The sequence below is a fragment of the Leucopleurus acutus genome, assembly GCF_964270905.1.
Source record: "Leucopleurus acutus genome assembly, chromosome: 10".
NCBI lineage: Eukaryota > Metazoa > Chordata > Mammalia > Artiodactyla > Delphinidae > Leucopleurus > Leucopleurus acutus.
The window spans coordinates 36,259,889-36,283,084 of NC_139153.1; the positions used below are offsets into that span (position 1 = coordinate 36,259,889).

Sequence of the window (23,196 nt, forward strand, 5' to 3'; positions counted from 1 at the left end):
AGGGCTGCTGACAGCAGGGCCTGGGAGGCTGCAGAACTTTAAGTTCTTCTTGGGTGGAAAATGGGCCCACGTCCTGGCTGAGGGCTCTGTGGGTCCCCAGAGTCCAGGCCTGGCCCTAATGCTCTCATTCAGAACAAGGCCCTGAGTTGACACCCACCTGCAGAGAGTAGGACTGCTTGGAAGTAGCAGGGGACGGGGGTTCATACGGAATGATCACACGTGAGGGCAGGAGGTCATAGCCTCCACCCCCAGAACCAGTAGGAAGTGGAGACTGAGTTGGGAATAGTCAGGGTACGTCATGGGTGTGCCAACCTCTGGTCTCGGATGTTGCCAGCTGACCCACTAGCCACCCTCTCATCAACCTGCTGCTTCTCAGGGAAAGGACCAGCTTCATAGTGAATGAAACAGGCACATCTCTGCCCTCAGGGGGACTGATGTCTGTGGGGTTATTAGACAAGGGTGACAGACCCCACAAAATGACAAAAATACAGATATAAATTATAGGTACCAATTGTCGGGAGAGAGAGAACCTGTTAGGTGGAGTGGGCAGGGAAGACTTGTCTAAGGAGACCACCTTCTTATTTAGTTATTTATTTAATTTGTTAATTTTTGGCTGTGTTGGGTCTTTGTTGCTGTGCACGGGCTTTCTCTAGTTGCGGTGAGCGGGGGCTACTCTTCGTTGTGGTGCGTGGGCTTCTCATTGAGGTGGCTCCTCTTGTTGCAGAGCACAGGCTCTAGGTGTGCAGACCCTAGAGCACGCGGGCTTCCGTAGTTGCCGTGTGTGGGCTCAGTAGTTGCCACGCGTGGGCTCTAGGGCTTGCGGGCCTCAGTAGTTGTGGCACACGGGCTCAGGAGTTGTGGTGCCCGGGCTTAGTTGTGCTGTGGCATGTCAAAACTTCTCGGACCAGGGATCGAACCTGTGTCCCCTGCATTGATAGGCAGATTCTTAACAACTTAACAACTTAACAACAGGAGGAAGTCCAGGAGACTACCTTCTTAAACAGATACTGGGACAATGAGATGGTACTAACTATGTGAAGGTGGGTGCATGAGGTGGGATGGAGGGTGTCCCAGGCAGTGGGAACAGAGTGTGCAAGGGTCCTGAGGTGGGAAGGGGCTTGTCATACTTATGGGATGGAAAGGATGTAGGTACAGGTGAACTGCAGCAAGCAAGACTGGTGAGTGGTGCCTGGTGAGTTTGTAGGATGGCCAGGGCCAGTCTCAGAGGCCAAAGTAAGTCTTTTGGCTTTTTCAAAGTGCAACGGGAAGCCCTGGGAGGCTTTTGAGCAGGGGTGTGCCATGATCAGAAGTCAGTTTCCTCCATGCTCCTCTGGCATTGCCTCCTCTGTGAATAACTACTATACGAAATGCCAAGTGGCAGAGGGGTTGAGGGGCTGGTCCACCAGGTTTGTGGTCTAGCTCTGGCTCTCACTGAGTGACCTGGAAACTCCCAGTTTGCTCTTTGTCCATAGAGAATGCCATGACCTGCCCTGGGGGATGTTGCAAAGGGTAAAGAAGATTTCCTGCATGTGCATACATGTCCATACCTACACGGGGCCCTGCACAAGCCAAACTCTTAAATGGTAGTTCCTTGTGGCTTTCTGCTCTTCCTCTTCCTCAGGGGTCGTGAAGGTGAGCAACAGAGAGAGGCTGGAGTCAATGAGGGACCTCGCTTCTGTCTGAGTTTTAACATATTTGGAGGAAAGATAGCACATGTCCTGGTTGGGAAAATGAAATATTATAGAGTATTTGATCTGTTTAAATGAATTCATAGGTTTAACGTAACTCCATGCAAAATCCCTTTTTTTGGGAAAAATATCAATAACAATGCTGATATTTACTGAGTATATATATATATATATATACACTATATGACAGGCATTGAGCTTGTGAGGCAGGTGTCACTTTTATCCCCGTTTTACAGACCAAGACCATAAGGCCTAGAGGTGATAAGCAACTTGCCAAGGTCACAGGGCTGGTGAGTGTTGAACCTGGATGATCCCATCTCCAAAGCCAGAACTCTTAAGCCCTGTATGATTATCCTAAAATGTGTACAGACTTAAACCAGTCTGGATATCAAGTGATATTCTGAATAAAAGAAGACCCCATGAGGAGGATTCTAGCCCTGCCAGATGTGAGAACCTATTTTAAAGAACCAATATTTAGATCCACATGTTATTTGCTTAAACCAAAGTCTGTGAAAGGAAATGGACAATTCAGAAATAGACCAACCAAAATCAAAAGCCTAGCATAAAAGTAGATTTTACTAAGCAAAGGATAAGGGAAGAATTATTTAATTAATGGTGACTGCATAAAAACTGGTGATGATGCTGGTTAATTAAATCTATATTTTACCCCACACAGCAAAATGAACTTGCCATGGATAATCACCAAAGAACTAGATGTAAAATGAAGTTTTAGAAAACTAGCAGAAAATAAGACTATCAGATGGGTCGAAGAAAGGTTTGTCTGCATTGAAATAATTTTAAAAAATCACAAAGGACCAGAATGACAGATTGAATAAAACAAAAAAGAACAATGGACTGGGAAATATTTGGATCACTTATGACAGAAGAGCAATATCTATAACATAAAAAATGCTTATTCAATGTTAGAAGAGGTTCAAGTCCCCAAAAGATGAATGGATGTGAACAGATCATTTACAGAAAGGGAAATACAGAATAGTAAATGCATGGAAAAAACATTTCTTTTTAAAGTCATCTAAGAAATACTGAAGTAACCTTGAAATACCAATAGACACTGTTAAATTGGGGAGAAAAAATGATGGTACCCAACGCTTAGAAATGTGTATTGAACTCTTTTACACTTGTTCCTGGGAGGTGCAGAGTAAGTGGGGCAGCTCTTTGGGAAGCCCTATGGCACTGTGGGGCAAGAACACCTTGCTGTTCCTTAACCTTCCACCTGGTTATTCGACTGTCAGGAATTTGTTCCAAGTGCAGAACTAAGATACACATTAGCAAACAATTACAAGGAACCAAAATAGGCAATATTAAGAGACTGAGTGAATGGATGAGGATACCTGCACACATTAAAAATGAATTGTGTGAACAGAAGAAAAATGTTAGCGATGGTAGCAAACACAAAAGAGAATGTGTGGTTGCAACTATGTAAAGACGTGCATATAAGCGGAAGGTTTCATGTGTAAAAAGTTGCATTTTGTAGTAGTAGTATGGATACTTTATTCTTTTTTCATGTTTGTTTCTCCCTGGTTTTCTTATTCTTTTCAGTGGCAGTTAAAACAAAAACAAACAAAAAAACTGGATTCAAATCTAGCCAGCAGCGTGACTTTGAGCAACTCTTGTCTGTAAAGTGGGGTAATATTTTCCAGCGCGATGGTTGAGGTCAGTAGGAAATGATTTGAGCCGCATTTGGCACCCCAGACCTCCTTCTTGCGGTGGGGGCGCCTCCTCCTCCCCGAAAGGCAGGAGCCGTCAAAGCCCTCTTGGAGACCTCCTCCCTGGGCCCGGGAGTCCGGGCACTCCTGGGTCTCCACGGCACAGGGACTCCTTCCTGCATGGAACTCTCCAGAGCAGGTGGGGATAGGGGTGTCCCACTGGCACCTGCCCTCGCTGGGGAAGGGGCAAGCTCGGGGAACATAACGCCCGTGGGCACCTCGGGTTGCGGGGCTGGCTTGTAGCCACCTTCGAGCTTCTGTCCCGACCCCGGGCCCCCTGCACTCCCGGCGGAATTCGGCAGCCGTCTTGTGCCCCCTCGCCGGGGCCCCGAGCGGCAGGAAAACTCGGATTTACAGGGCACCTCCTGCGGAAGCCTAGAGACACCGGGTGTGCCGGGGGTCCGGGTCTGACTTCGCAGACAGGGGGCACTTGGGTGCCTTCTCAGATCTCAAGGGTCGCGCCACGTCTCCGACGTGGGCCAGGCGGGAGGACGCAGCCCTCTCCCACGGCGACACGCGCCGATCTGGTATCCAGCTGTCGCTCGGTTCGTTCCTCCGCTAATGCCATCTTGCCGGAGGCTGTCACGTGCGGACGACAGCATCGCGCTTCCCCCGGCTCGGACACCAAAATCTACACAGGGACGCCACCCGGTTTCCTGGGCTCTGTCCACAACCCGAGGTGAGGCGCGGGGGCCCTTCCCTCGTGGGTTGGAGCAGGGACACGGTGGGCGCTGGGTCCCTGGGGGCGCGTCTCCCTGTCGGGGCCAGGCAGCGCGGGGTCGCAGCGCCGTCGGGGGCCGGAGGCGCCGCCGCTTGCCTTGCGCCACGGCCTCGGGGGTGTCCGCTGCAAGTTGTGGGCTGCGGGCACGTGGGGCTGGGGCGGCTGGCGGCGCTGGACCCCCCAGGACCCCAGTCCGCGGCCGCCTCGCCTCCCGCAACCGCCCAGCGGTGCGGGAAGACAAGCGGGCGAGTTCTGGGAGGCCAGGCCGGGGGGCGCCACGCGTGCGGCGCGAGGGGCGCGGGCTGCCGGGAGGAGCGCGGATGGTGGGGGGGCGCGGGCGCATGCGCCCTGCGCCCGTGCCATATTGGAATGAGTCGGAGCGCTGAGCGCCGCCGCCGCCGCCGCCTCCGCCGGAGCGCGGGTGGAGGGGGGCGGGGAGAGCTGCCGGCCGCCCCGCTCCGCGGAGCCCAGCAGGAAGAAGGGCGCGAGCGAGCGAGTGCAGGCGGCGCGAGCGGAAAAAGCGCCCGCACGGGGGAACGAAAAGAAGAAAAGAAAGAAAACGAGCGCGAGAAGGGAAAAGCGAGCGATCGAGCGAGTGCGCGCGCGAAAACTCCCGACAGGTAAAAAAGCGGGGCCGCCGACTGGGCCTTCCCGCGCGGCGGCCTGAAGGGGCGGCGGCGGCGCCGGGGCGGTGGACCGCGCGGCGTCCCCCTCGAGGCGGCCACGCAACTTTGGCAACGAAAATCCGCCGGGAGCCGAAGGGCGGCGGGCGCGCGGTCTGAGGCGCCAACGGGCGGCGGCAGCACGTTGGGGGCGGGGGCGGGGCGGGTGTGTGTGGGGGGGAAACGCGGCGCCCGCGCGCGGCCTGGCGCGTCCCCGCGCGCCGGCCTGCCGGGCAGCAGGAGCGCGCCTGGGCGCCTCGCCGCGGCGGCGGCGGCCGGCCGTCCCGGGCGGACAGCGCGCCGAGCGGCAGCCTTGGGGCGTGAAAGGAAAGTGGCCGGGCGGCGGCAACGCCGGCGCCCAAGTTCCCCGGCGCGCTGGGCCCGCCGCGCGCCCCTCCCCGCGCGTCCCGCGCTCCCGCCCGCCGAGCCCCCGCGGACCCGCCCCCCGGGCTCGCTCCGGGCCGGGGCGCGAACCCGCAGCAGGACCCGGGGGCGCGCCGCCCGCGCGGAGGTCCGAACTTCGCAGGGCCGAGGCGGCCGCTGAGCGTCTAGCGGCCGCCGCAACCGGTTGCTTCGGACCAGCGTGGTGGAGTGCGCTGGGCCTTCCTAGCGCCGCGCGAGCGGGCCGAGGGCTCGCGGGGAGCCCGCTGCTCGACCCCAGCCGGGCTTGCTGCTCGGGAGGTCCGTGACCGTTTCGATTTCTGTTCTTAAAGTCTCGTTTTGGATCTTGAAAAGAGGCTATGGAGAGGCGAGCAGAGTGTCCTGAGAAGGCAGGCCTGCCCTGTGGGGAGCAGAAACGCCTTGTGAGAACAGAGATAAATTCCCGCGGAAAGGATGTATGTTAAGTTTTTCACAAGATGTCAGCTGCTCACTGGGTTCTAAAACTGAGCCGTAAAGGACAGGTCACCTGCACGTTTTGTTATGCGCCAGGATTGGGGTAGGACACCCTTGCCAGGGCCAGGCGTTTTATTTAGTGGGGGTTATTCCCAGCGGTTCTCTCAAAGCCATGCGGATGGACGGCCCTGAGCGAGGTTTCGTGAGCCCTACTTAGCAGTGATACAGTCTTGAGAACCAAGAAACCATCAGAGAGATTTGAAAGGAAATAAAATGGATTTTGTCAATCCCTGCATATGCCTTCTCCTCTGGAACCACATTTTTCAGATGTCACACTTTATTGCATCGCAAGCAAAATGCCTGAAAATGTAATTGTTCATTTGTCAACTGTCTTGACAGGAGGAAGGAAGATGAGTGTTTTCTTGCATACACTTTGGGGCCTGTTGGCCTCGTGTTTTGAGGGATATGTTGAATCTTTCTAGGCCACAGGTAGATTCAGAGTTGAGATTTGTTTATAATGTCAGAAAAGTAACTGCTTGGTGGAAACGGGAGTGGCCCAAGATCAGGAAACAGTTACATTACTGCTGTTGTCATTGACTAGCTGTCTTATCTTGGGTATGTTTCTTACCCTTTACAGATTTGGTTTTCCTTATTTGCAGAGTTAGAGGATGAGTGGATCATTATTCTGCTGCTTTCAGTTCTAAAATTCGGTGACTTTTTAAAGTGAACGATTAAAAAAATCTCGGTCTGTACTTTGAAAGGTTCTACATAGAAGTGCTCACAGTGTGCATCATTATTAAAATACATTTAGAGAAAATATCTTGGGAGCTCTGGATGATTTCATGTAATTATCTGGAAAGATAGTTACACATGTATTTTAATATGTTTTTGAAATTATATATATATATTTATTCATTTATTTATTGAGGCCTAACTTACAGTAAAATCTTAAGTACATAGAGTTCAATGACTTTTTACGTATGTATACGCTTTGGTAGCTACACTCAGATTAAGATATAGAGTATTTTCAGCCTCCCGAAGGGCTCTCTTTACATTCTTTCCGTTCAGTAAACACCTTCCCCCTCCCAAGGTGATCACTATACTGACTTCCATCACCACTGGTAAGTTTTGCTTTGCAGCAGAACTCTTTTGAGGGTGAAAGGGGGCAGTATTAATAAACTGAAGGACAACATGTGTGTAAACCTGGAGTTATGGTCATGGTCGTTTTCGCCCTAATCCTGATGCTTTTATAACAATTCTTACTTTTTTTAATATCTAAAATAACTAAAAATTCTGACCTGGGAGACTTCTTAGTCAGAAGATCACTTTTTAGCTGAGGCAGTACTGTGCAGGTTTGGATCTGTGGTTTTTGGGAGTCGTTGTGGACACGGGGCCTGTATTAATCTGTTATTTCTCGTTTTTGGAATACAGGTATATTTGCAGACATTAGGTTTGAAGGATGAATCATAAACTTTCCCAACAAGTCAGATTTAAGTTGTCAGTAGATGAGTCAGTTCCTTAAAGCCTAGAATTTGCTGAGAAAATTAAATGAAAATGGATTTTTTAAAGTTCAGTGAATTAAAGAATGTGGGCATAAAGCTTTAACAACCTTTTAAATGACGGCAATTAACTTGATTTATATATGCAGGATATTTGCCTGGTTTATCAAATCATTAAAACTCTAGCGATGAAAGCAAAAACAAAAAGTAACTAAAAGTTGTATCAGGTGTGTTTTTTTCTTTTTAATTTCAACATGATTAAGATACCTTTTTGTGTTAGACCTAGGAAGTTGGGTTTTTTACATTCCCCCCCCTGAAGCAAGTACTTCAGCAATTTGCTTATCCTACCCAAATGCCTTTTAGTATATTCTTGTACCCTTTCTTGTTTCTAATGCTAAAGGAGAGGAGTTAGAGGTTGTAAGTGAATTCTTGTTAGTTCTCACAAAGGTCTGTGTTTTTCTACTGCATGGCCATCTGTGTGATACAAAGTTGGGAACTGTCTGAGGCCTGTGTTAGGGATGTATGGGGCGTAGTCCACAAAGTTCAAAGATTTTCTTTTGTGAAATGATTCTGCTGAATAATTGTGTTTTTCTGTGACTAAGTCAGACAGTTAGCCAAAAACTAAGCTGAATTTGGTCACTCTACCCCAAGATTCATAGCATCATTAGGAAAGTAATTCATCATTTAGTTGTTATTGATCCACCAGTTTTTATCTCTCCTTCCTTCCTTCCTCCCTCCCTCCCTTCCTTCCTCCTTTCCTTTTTTGGTGGCTCTTTTTAGATTTCTTAGCTTTGGCATTATCAGATATTTAACTTAAAATTTGTTAAATTTTTGAGAGATGCAACTGAAGAGATGCAAAATGAGAAGCACATATGAAAGGGAATTCCGTCTTTTGTTTTTTTGTAAACTATGATTTTTCTCTTTAAAAATGCTTTTCTTATTCATAATCTTGCTGCTTCTGTAGGGTACTTTTGCTTTCACAGTGGTGACTAGACTGGGCTTAGCTGTAGAATGATGATGTAGAAGCTGATATCTTTTGACTCTGAAGTCTATAGAAAAGCTGAACTGTCCAAACTTCATTGGCCTTTTTATTATGACTTCATGTCATGTTCACATTAAAGAAATGAATACAATCCAGAAAGCAGAAGACCATAAGGCAGGTATTTTGAATGCTAAATATTTTTTATTAAATCTTTTCTATCTTATAATTTCCTGAAACTTTTCTTTCTGGATTTATTTGGCTGTTAACCAGTATTTCAGAATAATTTAAATGAGAATGAAAGAACATTTAATCAGTAAATGGTATGGTTTTGTTATGGCAGGGTATTTTTATCTCTGTAAATAGAATTTGTTTTCTAACTGGAATGTTTTGTAATTGAAAAAAAAATTTCTTCTTGTACATAGTTGTTAAATTGGCTGAAAGTCTCTGGGGATTTTGGTTACCTGGGAGATTTTGAACCATTAGACTTCAGGGAGTGGGATTTTGATATGACTGTATACTTCTTCAAGTGGAACTGGCCCCATTGGAAAATGTTTACAATAGAAAGGATGTGGTCAGGTTGTTACAAGTTCATTTTTAAGCTTTACAAAAGTGGGAGAGAGGATAAGAAGACGGGTTATTAAAAGAAAAATTATGACTTTACTGTAGACGTTTTAACAAGTTTGATTGTAAATCTTTGCCTGTTGCTGAAAGGCACCTAAAGATTTGTAGTTATTTTTTAGTCTCTTTTATTCAAGAGGATGTTTATAAATTTATTCAGCTCTTTTTGACTTTAGATCATCACTCAAGGACATAATTAAAAAGAAATGTTGTCTATATATTGTCTAAAGGTATTAGGTCTCTGCTGAACTTTGTGGTTTGATAGTTGAGTAACTGCAGAGCCAAGCACTGGGCTGTGTGGGTAAAGGCTATACAGTGGCATTTCTAACATGGTGTACAGTGCTGCATGCAGGTGTGTTTGCTTAATCTAGAGAAAGGTTAATCACTAGACTGATTTGGGGTGGATAGGGCAGTTGAGAGTACCTGCTTGGTTTGGGAAAGTTGGTTTTGGGCTGAGATGACATTTGGAGAGGGTCTTAGATGAGAGATGGAGGGAGGTTTGTTGGCAGCTGCAAGTGCAGGACAGTCGTATTTGGAATGACAACATGAGATGGACTGAGAAATTTATCAGTCATTAAAATACCTCAAGAGTTTTTCCTGCTGAAATTCAGTTTAAAGTGTTAACCAACAAGTACTTCGATTTAATTCCAAAATATTATATATATTTTTTTACCCAGAATAGTTTTAAAATTTATTTTATTTATTCTTGGCTGCGTTGGGTCTTTGGTGCTGCGCACGGGCTTTCTCTAGTTGCGGTGAGCGGGGGCTACTCTTCCTTGCGGTGCATGGGCTTCTCATTGCGGTGGCTTCTCTTGTTATAGAGCACGGGCTCTAGGCGTGCGGGCTTCAGTAGTTGTGCCTCACGGGCTCTAGAGCGCAGGCTCAGTAGTTGTGGCGCACAGGCTTAGCTGCTCTGCGGCATGTGGGATCTTCCCGGATCAGGGATCGAACACTTGTCCCCTGCATTAGCAGGTGGATCCTTAACTACTGTGCCACCAGGGATGTCCAGGTTTCATTTTTATTATTGAGCAAAATGGGCAGGGGTAGGTGATCTAGTAGCTAAAGCTAGAAATATGAAAAACTTTGGGTATTTGATTGTTATTATGGTCATTTATGATATCTGAACCCCTTGACCTCTTAATATAGTTGATGCTTATTATTTTCATTTGTTTCCCTTTTGAAGTTGATTTTAGTCCTCAATCATGGTTTGTATTTGCATTTAAAATATACGTAAGTTTTTATTATTGTTAATATTGATACAAGTAACACTGTACACAAATTGGGAAACAGACTTAATCTGCTCTTAGATATTATCTGTGCCTGGCTTTCCTTAAGGGCTCCTGGGTGAACTGAGAGAAATTTTAAATGGCTCTGTTGCCAGTAGTAGTTGTGACACGGGAAGCAGTGGGCTGGGTGGGCTCTTCTGGCTTTGCCTTCTAGGGTGGCTTTCCTTCTCTGCTGTGAGTGCTTGAGGAGGGCTCCATGACTCCTACAGCCAGATCCAGAGCTTTAAGGCACAACAGGGTTCTGAAAACCGTTTCTCCTCCCAGCCCACCCCTTGACCTTTACCCTGATTTTGGCTTTCTATTAACTTTGAGAGGAGCTCTTTCCAAAGCAGCTATACTACTGAAACCTCAGGTTCTGGTGTGGTATTCTTTTTCCGCCACCTCCTTGAGAGGCTTCCCTACTCTTCCTGTGTCATCTTTGACCTCATTGTTAACCTCCTTTTCCTCTCAAAGAGTTCCAGCCCCTTTAAGCCTGGACCCATTGTCCAGTCTTTTGCTTCCTGGCCAGTACCCTTTACTCTGGTCCCTTTGCCCTTCTGCAGCTTCTGCTCTGTTGAGTACCACCCCTGCCAGTCCAGCCTGTGCCTGCTCTTCTGTGGACAGACTGCCCACTTCAGACCCTGAAGGAGACTTCAGGGTCTCCTCCTGAAGTGGCCCTATGTGCCACTAGCTCCACACAATCTTAGCTCGAGGCAGACCCTTTTCTTTTTGCCTTCTGTGACCTTTTCAGACCCTCCCTTGGTGGATTCCCCCACATTTAGACTTCATCTAGCTCTTATGCCCCCCTAAACCTTTCTGCTGAGCTTCAGATCCATATATCCTCTGTTCTCTGGGCCTGTCCAGTTTGGATGCTCTGCTGGCCTCTCAAAATCTACAGGTCCTGAACAGAATCCCTCAGTCTACCTTAAAGCTACTCCTCTAGCCGGCCCATCTGCCTAGGTCTCTTTTTTGACCTTCCTTCTTAGTGATGGCTTCCATTTTTTCCCCCAACAGCTTTCCCGTGGAACTGAGTTTTATTCTTGAATTACCAACCCTTTACTTAAGAATGTGCAGTTCTGACTCCTTGGCTTTCAAACATTTTTAGAAGCTATGGGACCCTTTGTTAAGTGAAATCTTTCTAGGAAACCCAATATGTAAAATAAGTAAAACTAGAGTTCTGGTGGAAGGGGAGTGAAGGGTCAGCATCCTGTCCTGCCACTTAGGCCTTCTAGTGCTGCCCTCTTCCTCTTCCGAGGCAGAGCTGGTATCTGGTCCTTGGACTCTGTAAGTGGAACTTTCTGGAGTTGCTCAGTACTGCCTGAGGGCACTCTGCTTGTCGGAAAATCACTTGATCTGTTCTGCACCCCACCTCTTTCCCATTGGTTTTATTTTAATTGTGACTGGTAAATATAAAATTAACGCTGCGATGAATCTTGCCAAGGAAAAGGAAAGCCACTTTGGAAAGTGAAACTAGGTTTTAAAAAGAGCCAACTCCTTTAAATGCTGAAACCTTCAAAAGTGCCCAAGGGTTTCTTTCAAGTTTTATGGAAGTCTCTACTAACTTATCTTATTCTCTTAAAAGCTGCTTTTCTACACCATGAACATGCAAGTAAACTTAGTTTAGTTTTACTGTTTTTGTTTTGTTCCTTTACCAGTATAGCAGGTTTGTTCAGCCCATAATATAACTAAAATGTTAAATATTTGCAGTTAAAAATACGTTCTGTTGCCTCCAAATGGTTGTCCATACCCTCCATCCTCTGCCCCTCCTTCTCCAATCCATCTGACACACTGTGGCCAGATAGCTCTTTCTAAACAAACTTGATTTTATCACATAAACTTATTCTGCTGCCAGCAGGGGAAAGTCCAGGCTCCTCAGGAATGTGCACAGAATCCTTGAGGAGCTTGTCCCCTCACCTGCCCAGCTTAGCCCCCTCTCACACACGCCCATCCCTCCAGCCACGCCTACACCCTGGTCCTCTGCACATACTCTCCTCTGCATGTCCAGTGTGTCCTCCACTAACACAAGGCTCCCCAAATATCAGTCTCGCACGTACCAATCTCATGCTTTTGGCCATATTTGATTACCATAATTATTCTTTCAATATTTAAAAAATTTACTTTAAATTTTTGACTATTTTATTTTTAAAAATATTTATTTATTTATTTGGTTGCGCCAGATCTTAGTTGCGGCATGCAGGATCTTTAGTTGTGGCATGCGGACTCTTAGTTGTGGCATGCATGCGGGATCTAGTTCCACGACCAGGGATTGAACCCAGGCCCGCTGCACTGGGAGCATGGATTCTTACCCACCGGACCACCAGGGAAGTTCCTAAAATTTTGACTTTTTAACTTAAATTTTATAAAACATTATTACATTTTAAAAATAAAAATAATGAAATACAAGTAATAGTAAGTCTAATCGTTTTATCCAAATATATTCCTTCAGTAAGTTTCTTATTTATTTATTTATGGCCGTACCATGTGGCTTGCGGGATCTCAATTCCCTGACCAGGGATTGAACCCAGGCCCTGGCAGTGAAATCCTGGAACCCTAACCGCTAGGCAGCCAGGGAACTCCCAAGGTTCTCAACAAAGCCTTTGTACTTAAAATTTTTACAAACTATGTACCTCATAACAGGAGATATTAAGAATTTTTTTTTTAAGTGTGATAATGGTGTTGTGACTATATATGAGAATGCCCTTATTCTTGGGAGAAGCAAGCTGAAGAGTTTAGAGCTGAGGTATCATGATGTCTCATGATGTCTTCAACACTTTCAAATGGCTCATAAAGTATACATATATGCACATATGTATAGAAAAATAAAACAAATCAGGAAAATTTTCATAACTTTTGAGTCTTAAGTGGAGAGTATTTGGAATTTTTTCAAAATCTGTTTGAAAATTTTGATTAAATGTTGTCTTGGCTTAAGTATAAAAATGGCTGCAAAAAATGTTGGTATTAAAAAAAGTTTTTAACCCCAGTACACAATGGTTAACATACATACATACACACACACATACACATACATATACAGAGAGCACAGACCCACTTGTTGAAGTGATATTTAGACTACCCACATATTCAGTGTTGTGGGAAAACCAAATGCTAGTGAAATTTTTTTTAAAAAATTTAATTTTTAAATTGAGGTATAATTGACATACAACATTATATTAGTTTCAGGTGTAAAACTAATGATTTGATAATTGTATATATTGGGAAATGATCACCACAATAAGTCTAGTTAACATCTGTCACCATACCTAGTTACAAAATTTTTTTCTTATGATGAGAACTTTTAAGATTTACTCTCTTAGATACTTTCAAATGTGTAATACAATATTGTTAACTATAGTCGCCATGCTGTACATTACATCTCCATGACTTATTTTATAACTAGAAGTTTGTACCTTTGAAGTTCTTAATAAATCCTGTTTAAGCAATACCTGTGAAGTTGCAGTTTCATGTTTTATATGTTAACTCTTTTTCCCATTCCACCTTAATGATGCTATGTAAATACTTGAAAAGAAAGTCTTCAGCAGCCCCTAAATTTTCTCATGTTCCACCAGTGGTTTGGGTGTTGTGCTTAGGGGACTACACTAAGGAGATTCTTGCTTGTCCTGTAAGACTCAGGTCTCCTGTAGAGTTTTCCTCCCTGGACTTCTCCAGGCCGGATTAACTACCCTTTGCCCTGGGTACTCACAGTATTCTACATATTCTCCTCTTGTGAATATTACAATTGTAATTATTTGTTCAGTGTCTATACCAGATTGAGAGCTCATGGTGAGAGACCCTGTTTTATTCTTTATCGGTACCTTGCATACAACGTAGCAGAGAGTAGACAGTAGATGAATTATAGCTGAACGAAAGCATAGAAGCAATACTGCAGCACCATCATTTATAACATTATTTCTACTCTAAAATGTATTATTTGCTAAACAAGAAACTATGATGTTTAATCAGATCCTGTCTTGTCACTCCTAGGCTTAGAGCCTGCTAGTGGCTTTCCATAGTAATTACAATAAAATCCAAACTCCTTTTGTGGTCTGTAATGCCCTTTGTGATTTGTTCCCTGCCCACCTCTGCCACTTTTCCGCCTGCTTTCCCACAATCCAGCCACATGTCTTTTCTGTCCCTCCAAGTACACTGAGTTTGTTACATTTAGTTCCTTTTCATCAGAGGGGTCAGCTCAGTAATGAAACCTTTCCTAAACATCCTTACCTCCGCTCCCCTGGCTTTTCATGTGTCATTACTGTTTGGTTTTCTTCATGGCACTTATCACTATGTGAAATTATCTTATTTTTAGCTCATTCTAATATTTAAATTTAAAAGTTTAATTTATTATAAAGTGTTTTAGAGCCCCACTGTAGAGAATATTAAAACCTACTCCAGGCATGTTTTCCCTTATTGTTCCTTGTGGGAAAACTAGACAGTGCACTAATGCATTGTTCTTCTGTTTGCTGTTGTAAACTCCATGAAGATAGGAACCAGGTCTGTCCTTTAATCAGCATGGCATCCCTGTACTGAGAATGGGGCGTAGCAAATACATATATGTTACGTGGAGGTATGAATAAACAACCAACTTGTAGATGCTCTAAGAAAAAATTTTTTTTAAACTCTGGAGATTTGGGGGCAGTATTATAGTTTAGTTTTGAATCTTCAGAATTTTTTTTTATGAGAAGTCAATATTTTGTCATATTTTGCAGCTTGGAGTGTCTGTTTATTGTTTTAGGTGAGCCACATTCCTTTCCTCAACTTCATTTTCTTTATAACTTATAACATCACTTTTTCGAGGATAACTGCCCATCTTCAGATCTTTGACACAAATGGATTTCCATTAGTAAAAATCAAATTGAAGGGCATTAGCTCCAGTCATTTGCTTTACTTTTCATGATAGTAGTTACAGAGAGGAAATCACCAGTCTGGTTCTATATGAGCGTAGGATGGGGCAATTCTGTTGATACTTCCTTTGCCCTCATGTAACTAATGAGAGCCTGTTATTTGCAGGTTCATGAGCCCCAGGTTGAGCTGCAGAATAAAATCCAGTGGATCCATTGTCCTCCCACCATTGTTAATTGAATTGATGCTCTTACTGTGGTGGGAGTGCTGATGATGTTGTATCTGTATGAGGACTGGGGGTACCTGAGAACAGGGGAGGCACCACAGAAGTGAAAGAGGGTTGACCAGACTTAGACTTTGCCTATAATCCTTCCCACCCCCTCCTCAGTCCTGCCTGGAAATGGAGAAGTTTTGGAAATTGTGACGCTATGGGGGAAAAAACCCTCTATTTTTTAATGAAAAAAAAATTTTTTTGGTTTGATATATTTTGTTCTGCTTCCATGCACAAAGGAAAAATGAGTCAATACTCTAGTTTTTTACTTAACTGATTTTTGGCTGGAGAAACTTTAGAAAATTTGGACTCTTCAGTAATTCTGAAGTTCTTTGTTTAGAAACGAAAAGATATTATGTAAAACTGTTTACTCATAGTATGTGATATTAACATGTAAAATGTAATTGAACTTTAGTTGCAGATCTATTAATATATTTGAATCATTTAAACTTTGATTACAGTGGAGCTAAACATTTAAGGGATTTTTGCATCTTGGTTTGAGGAGGAAGTATACATTTTTTTTTTATCATGGGTGGCAAAAAGTTGAAAGTTATGTGGGTAGAATGAACCTCTTCCTATACCACCCCTCCACGCACCCATTTTACTGAATTCAAATGTTGCCACAAAGAATTTAGAGATAATAAATTCTTTTAATAGGCATCACTTTTTCTTGCATTGCTTTGTTTTTATCATAATCACAGACTTAAGTACTTAATCTTTTTGTTTGTTTGCTTGTTTTTCAGCCACTCCGTGGCGTGGCCGTGCCTCAGGTGGAATCTTAGTTCCCTGACCAGGGATCAAATCTGTGCTCCCTGCAGTGGAAGCTAGAGTCCTAGCCACTGGACCTCCAAGGAATTCCCTTAATCTTTTTTTTTAAACAGGGATACATGGTACGTAGTAAAATATTTTTTGAATAGTGAAAAAGAGTGTACAGTACTCCTTTACTGATATCCCTAGTCCTTCAGTCCGCTCTGTACAATTTTCTTTTTGGCCACACCACACGGCATCGATCTTTATTCCCCAACCAGGGATCGAACCCGTACCCCCTGCCTTGGAAGCTTGGAGTCTTAACCACTGGACTGCTGGGAAGTCCCCTCAGTCCCTTCTGCAGGCCACTGTTATCCCTAGTTTTTTTGTTTTCTTCCAGAAAAATTCTATTTGTATAATGATATATATTTCTCCACCCACTTCAAAAAACTCAATTGGTAGTGCTCTTTTCATTTAAAATGTCTTGGATATATCCAAGTTCACAGAGATCTGCCTTGTTTTTTTTTTTTTGGTTTTTTTTTTGCGGTACGCGGGCCTCTCACTGTTGTGCCCTCCCCCGTTGCGAAGCAACAGGCTCTGGACGCGCAGGCTCAGCGGCCATGGCTCATGGGCCCAGCCGCTCTGCGGCATGTGGGATCTTCCCGGACCGGGGCACGAACCCATGTCCCCTGCATCGGCAGGCGGACTCTCAACCACTGCGCCACCTGGGAAGCCCTGCCTTGTTCTTTTAATGATTGCCTAGTAGTCTGTTAATGGCTGCTCCATAATTTATTCAGTCAGTATTTCCAGTTTTTTATGCTATAAACAGTGTCATGGACTAATAATGATAACTGCATTTGCTTGGATTAAGACAAACTTTCTAATACTGAATGTGTTTTTTCTGAGTTAATGTGTTTGTATAAGTAGACTGTTCTTCAGCACTGGGTGCAGTAGAATAAGGGGAGCAGGAGATAAAGTCTCTGCCACTCCTTCCCCTTCCTGTGGGGCAGGAGGGGTAGAGGGGGCAGAGTTCCCAGCCGAGTCTTGGGAGGCTGAGATGTCTGAAGATGTCCACAGACTGTGAGGTGTTAACCATGCCTTTAAAGCCCAAGACCTGTGTGTGTGCTGCTTGTTATCAATTTAGTTTATTTGTGTTTGTGTTTTGGTTTTGAGAAAATCACAGCAGCATGGATTGGCTAACAAATTATTTTCTGGAAAATTTTTTGTATTTTGTTGATTGGCAGTAATACAGCTAAATTTTTTTTAAGTTGCTTTTTATCTGAGCTACTTGATAAGGAATTTTAAACAGAATGCTATGGTTCCAGTATCGTAACTTCTGAAGAAACTGAATTTGGAATCTTGATGCATTATGTAGCTGAATCTTAAAGTGTTATTATATTTCAGTAATCTGAGTTCTTACTTCTTACCCTTTATTGGAAGAACTTGAGAACACTCCCTCAGAGCTTACATTCATACCCCATTAGTATCTCCTCTGTGTACTGCCATTGCCTCTAAAATACTGTCATCAAAAAATGGGTAACAATTCATGGTAGTATATTCCTAACCCAGGGCTGTCATCGCTTGTGCAGAGGGTGCACACACTGGGCCAGCAACGGGCGGGCATTGCTGGTCCACAAGTGCTAGTGCCCTTCCCTGCAGGGGCTTGCAGCCGCTGAGTGCACTATGGGCTTTCCGGAGTCAAGTGTGTTTGCTTTGCTGTGGCATTCTTTCTGCCATTTATTTTGTATTCTAGTGAGTAGTTTTGACCCATGAAGGCAGACATAAGGATGTGACTTGTAGACTTGGACTTGTGGCAAAGAGACAGCATAACATAGTATGGCAAAAAGCAAGTTCTTATGGGTTGATAAGGTGCCTTCAGAAAGTGATCTCAGGACTTTCCTGGTGGTGCAGTGGTTAAGAATCCGCCTGCCAATGCAGGGGACACGGGTTCAATCCCTGGTCCGGGAAGATCCCACACGCTGCGGAGCAACTAAGCCTGAGAGCCATAGCTACTGATCCCATGCGCCACAACTACTGAAGCCTGTGCACCTAGAGCCCCTGCTCCACCACAAGAGAAGCCGCTGCAATGAGGAGCCTGCGCACCACAACAAAGAGTAGCCCCCGCTCGCCACAACTAGAGAAAGCCCACATGCAGCAATGAAGACCCAGTGCAGCCAAAAAAATAAATAAAATAAATAAATAAATAAATAAATAAGTGATCTCAGGAAAAAGAAGTATAGAAATCGGCAATTAGATTTAGTCAAGTTCCTTATATTGTGAAAAGCATTGTAAGCAACAGGGTAGCCTGGCAAGTTGGACCGTTCAATGTTTAAAGAACAGGTGGAAGAAACAATGGTTTGAAGGCTTGTTTTAACATCAGAGGATTTGAAGAGGACTGTAGAGCAAGCAAATTACCTGTGGATAATGCCTAATAAATTTACACAGAAACTCTGCGTTAACGCCCTCTCAGGTAAAAAAGGCACTCCCGATTGGTCAGTGTGCACACCAGGACTGTCAGCAGTGCTGACCTTGAGGCACCTCGAGGTGGTGGGCACTGAATTTCCTTCTCTTGTGAGAATGACATTACCCCTCCCTGGAGGCAGGAACGTTATTGCTGCATTAGAAAGTTGTGGTTTTTTCCTCTCTACTGAATTGGAGGTACCATGATCTGTTGACATAGAAATTTATGCAGAAAACTTCATAAAGTGGTGGTGCCAGGAGTTTAGGGAATACAAAGTTGAGTAAATTACCTGCCCTTGAGAAGCTTATAGTACCAGGATAAGATATGATACAAAATAGCTAGTGTTTAAGTGCTGTCAGAAAGGTACAAAGTGCCTCCTATGGAAGATAGTTTGACAGGGCTGGGAGGAGGGGCTAACATTTTTGTAGGGTGTTATTTTGAGAAATGGTTTTTGTGGAATAATGTTTGTGGGAGTAAAGGTCAGGGAGTGAGTAATCTTTGAATACTTATATATTATTAGTGTAAGACTTTCTCAGACTTAAGACATTTCAGTTTTTGTTTTTTTTTAAACAGTGTTTATTGGACTTTGAATTTAACTTACAGCATGTGGCACTTGTGATTTTTTTATTTATTTATTTTTGACTGTGTTGGGTCTTCGTTTCTGTGCAAGGGCTTTCTCTAGTTGTGGCAAGCGGGGGCCGCTCTTCATTATGGTGCGCGGGCCTCTCACTATCGCGGCCTCTTTTGTTGCGGAGCACAGGCTCCAGACGCGCAGGCTCAGTAGTTGTGGCTCATGGGCCTAGTTGCTCCGCGGCATGTGGGATCCTCCCAGACCAGGGCTAGAACCCGTGTCCCCTGCATTAGCAGGCAGAGTCTCAACCACTGCGCCACCAGGGAAGCCCCGACATTTCAGTTTTTAATGGAGACAAGGTCCAGTATAAAATAAGAAAATAATCCTGAACTTTTCATTTTCAAATCCCTTTCCAAGCCTTTATCTTTAGTGCTGCTTCCTCCTGAAGCTGTTTAACTTTGGTGAGGTTCCCACCAACTTTCCCTCTTTGAGAGTACCAGAAGAAGCAAACAACTAGCTACAGTGATCTTGGGCTATTATATCTGAAACTGAAGGCAGGCTCATTGGGACCTGCCTGGAACTGGAGTGAGCAGCAGTCAGAACACGGGGATGGAGGGGAAACTCTGTTAACTTGTGTCCATAAGCATGCAGCTTGGCAAGATTACAGTATATCCTAAATGGGCCCCAAACTTTTTACTTTGTTATCTGTTGAGTTCCCCTAATTTGCTGTTTCATTGCTGAGGGAGGTTATTATGCTGAGTGCTTATATGTGAGTCATTTGCTGTTTTGATTTATTAAAATTTTTATAACCCTGGCATGTTATGTATTTTTCTGTATATTGAATATTATAGGAAGTTAATTTGCAATTATTACATTTTCTTTGGCTAATTATATTCTCATCTGTTAGGAGTCAGATAGAAATTTTTTTTTTTATAACCTAGGAGGGTACAGTTGCCTGCATCATCAATTTTATTTATATTTAATTAATTAATTAATTTTTGGTTGCGTTGGGTCTTCGTTGCTGCGCGTGGGCTTGCTCTAATTGCTGGGGGGGGCTACTCTTCATTGTGGTGCACGGGCTTCTCATTGCGGTGGCTTCTCTTGTTGAGGAGAACGGGCTCTAAGCACGTGGGCTTCAGTAGTTGTGGCACGCGGGCTCTGTAGTGCAGGCTCAGTAGTTGTGGCTCACCGGCTCTAGAGCGCAGGCTCAGTAGTTGTGGCGCACGGGCTTAGTTGCTCTGCAGCATGTGGGATCTTCCTGGACCAGGGCTCGAACCAGTGTCCTCTGCATTGGCACGCAGACTCTCAACCACTGCGCCACCAAGGAAGCCCTAGAAATTTCTATTGTTGTGGATTTCAGCAAATTTCAGGGACCAGCCCGTGACTTTTTAATGATCACATAGGAGTTCAAGATATATTCAGAATTTGCTCAGCATCCTCACTGTCATTACTTTCGTCTTAGCTATCATCCAGTCTCATTTGAATTATTACAGTAGCCTCCTAACTGATTCCCCTCCTTCTGCCCTTGCTTCCTCCAGGCTACCCTTGACACAGTGAGATTCTGTTAACAGGTAAGTCAGATGATGTCACTCCTCTGCTCAGAATTTCCTGCTTTCGCTCAAGTCTTTGTCATATCCCACAAGGCTCCACGGCTTAGCCTTCCCACCTCTCAGACTTCCTCCCCACTATCTGCTCTCCAATAAGCCCAGGGGGCTCCCTGGGCTTTGCACGTGTTGTTTCCTCTGCCATGAATGCCTTCCTGGAGATATGTGCATGACTAGCTGTCTTGCTTCCTTGGGGTCTTTCCCCCAAAATCACCTCAGTGACCTGTGTGATTAAAATTTCAACCCTCCTGGTATTACGCTCCGTGAAGTAAGTCAGTCAGAGAAAGACAAATACTGTATGATATCACTTATATGTGGAATCTAAAAAATAAAACGAACTAGTGACTGTAACAAAAAAGAAACAGACTTGCAGATATAGAGAACAAACTAGTGGTTACCAGTAGGAAGTGGGGCAAGATAGGGGTAGGGGATTAAGAGAGGTACAAACTACTATGTATAAAATAAATAAGCTACGAGGATATATTGTCCAGTGCAGGGAATATAGCCAATATTTTAATAACTATAAATGGAGTATAACCTTTAAAAATTGTGAATCACCATGTTGTACACCTGAAACTTATTACCTATTTTTTTTTTGTAAATTTATTTTATTTAGTTATTTATTTTTGGCTGCATTGGGTCTTCGTTGTTGTGCGTGTGTTTTCTCTAGTTGCAGCGAGCGGGGGCTGCTCTTCCTTGCAGTGCAAGAGCTTCTCATTGCGGTGGCTACTCTTGTTGCGGAGCATGAGCTCTAGGCATGTGGGCTTCAGTAGTTGTAGCTCGCGGGCTGTAGAGCAGAAGTGCAGTAGTTGGTGCATGGGCTTAGTTGCTCCGTGGCATGTAGGATCTTCGCGGATCAGGGATTGAACCCGTGTCCCCTGCATTGGCAGGTGGATTCTTTTTTTTTTTTTTTTTTGTGGTACGCGGGCCTATCACTGTTGTGGCCTCTCCCGTCGCGGAGCACAGGCTCCGGACGCGCAGGCTCAGCGGCCACGGCTCACGGGCCCAGCCGCTCCGCGGCATGTGGGATCTTCCCGGACCGGGGCACGAACCCGCGTCTCCTGCATCGGCAGGCGGACTCTCAACCACTGAGCCACCAGGGAAGCCCTGGCAGGTGGATTCTTAACCACTGCGCCACCAGGAAAGCCCCTTAGTACCTAATTTTGTAAATCAACTATACCTCAATTAAAAAAAAAGAAAATTTCGGGCTTCCCTGGTGGCGCAGTGGTTGAGAGTCTGCCTGCCGATGCAGGGGATGCGGGTTCGTGCCCTGGTTCGGGAAGATCCCACATGCTGTGGAGCGGCTGGGCGCGTGAGCCGTGGCCGCTGAGCCTGCGCGTCCGGAGCCTGTGCCCCGCGACGGGAGAGGCCACAACAGTGTGAGGCCCGTGTACCGGAAAAAAAAAAAAAAAAAAAAAAATTTCAACCTCCTGCAAAATTTCATATCCCTGTCCCTGATTATTTTTTTTCTCCTTAGCATTTATTATCTAACACTGTGTATTTTACTTCTCTAGCCTGTGTATTATCTCTCTCCTGCACTTGAATGTTAGCTCTTTGATGACAGGGATTTTTGTCTATGTTGTATCTCCAGCACCTAGAACAGGGTCTTGCCTACAGTAGGTGCTCAGTAAGAAGTTGTTGACTGAATGGATGAATGAATATTTTATAGCATAGCTCCCCACCCTGGGTTGTGAATTATATAAATTCTGAATTTGGTAGGCTATCAGACAATGTCTAGTCAGGAAACCACTCCTAGGTGCTTCAGTCAAAAGGGGATACAATTCTATGTGTATAACTGAGTCACTTTGCTGTACTGCAGAGATTGGTACAACATTGTAAATCAGCTATATGTCAATTAAAAAAAGGGGGGGTATGATTCTAGGAATTGGATACAAAAGGAAGGGCTGGAGGAGCAAAGAGGAAGGTGGTATTGCGTAGAGCCCACACACCACCATTTTTCACCTATACTGCTGGAGTTCACTAACTGCCAAGCAGGAACGCCTGCCAGGGCTGCTGCCAGAGTGGAGTGAGAGCACAACTGACAAGGGGGGCTGGCGATGCAGATTCACACCTGATGATTCAGGGAGAGTCTAGAATGTTAAACATGGGGCTGAGTACCAACATAAACTATCCAGCACAGGTGGTATTTATTTAATTCATATGTAGAGATAAATAAACTTAGATGTAGGACAAACTAAATTAATAGCAAGGGTAAGATCTGAGATCATGAGTGCAACCTTAAAAGCTAAGAATTAAATTCCAACTTAGCCTAGTCACATCCATGTGTTGAACCACAAAACTGAACTCAGCCTCTCGAAATGGAACACGACAGGAAACATATCTTCACTGTGGCCGTGATCTCTTAGTGTGATTAAGTGCTCATTTCCGTGAGTTCAGAAAATCTGTGTTTAGGCCCAGTTGTGTCCCAGATTAGATCTCTGTCACTTACAAGATCATACTGGCCTCTCCTAATCTGATTATAGTCCTTACTCAGAGCCCTGATATTAGTTCTTGGTCTAAGATGTGACAGGCTTGTATTTACGGTACCTCTGATTGAGTGCTCCTCCCTTTGCTGCTCAGATCATTCTCACCGCCCCCACACCCCCCAAGACACATTGCCAGCATCTTGTTGCTCCTTTTCTCGCTTACGAACAAGGATACCAAGGTCTAAATATACTTGATTGCAAACTATATTCATGTTCAGTGCTCG

General features: G+C 44.7%; 1 protein-coding gene across 1 annotated transcript in view; it reads left to right on the forward strand.

Moving 5' to 3' along the window:
- The first annotated feature begins 4,581 nt into the window (after positions 1-4,581).
- SFMBT1 (Scm like with four mbt domains 1) overlaps positions 4,582-23,196 on the forward strand; it is a 127,200-nt gene continuing 108,585 nt past the window's right edge. Inside the window, exon 1 of the mRNA XM_082849126.1 lies at positions 4,582-4,756. The gene's annotated coding sequence lies outside the window, so the exon portion shown is untranslated. The remainder of the gene's footprint in view (positions 4,757-23,196) is intronic.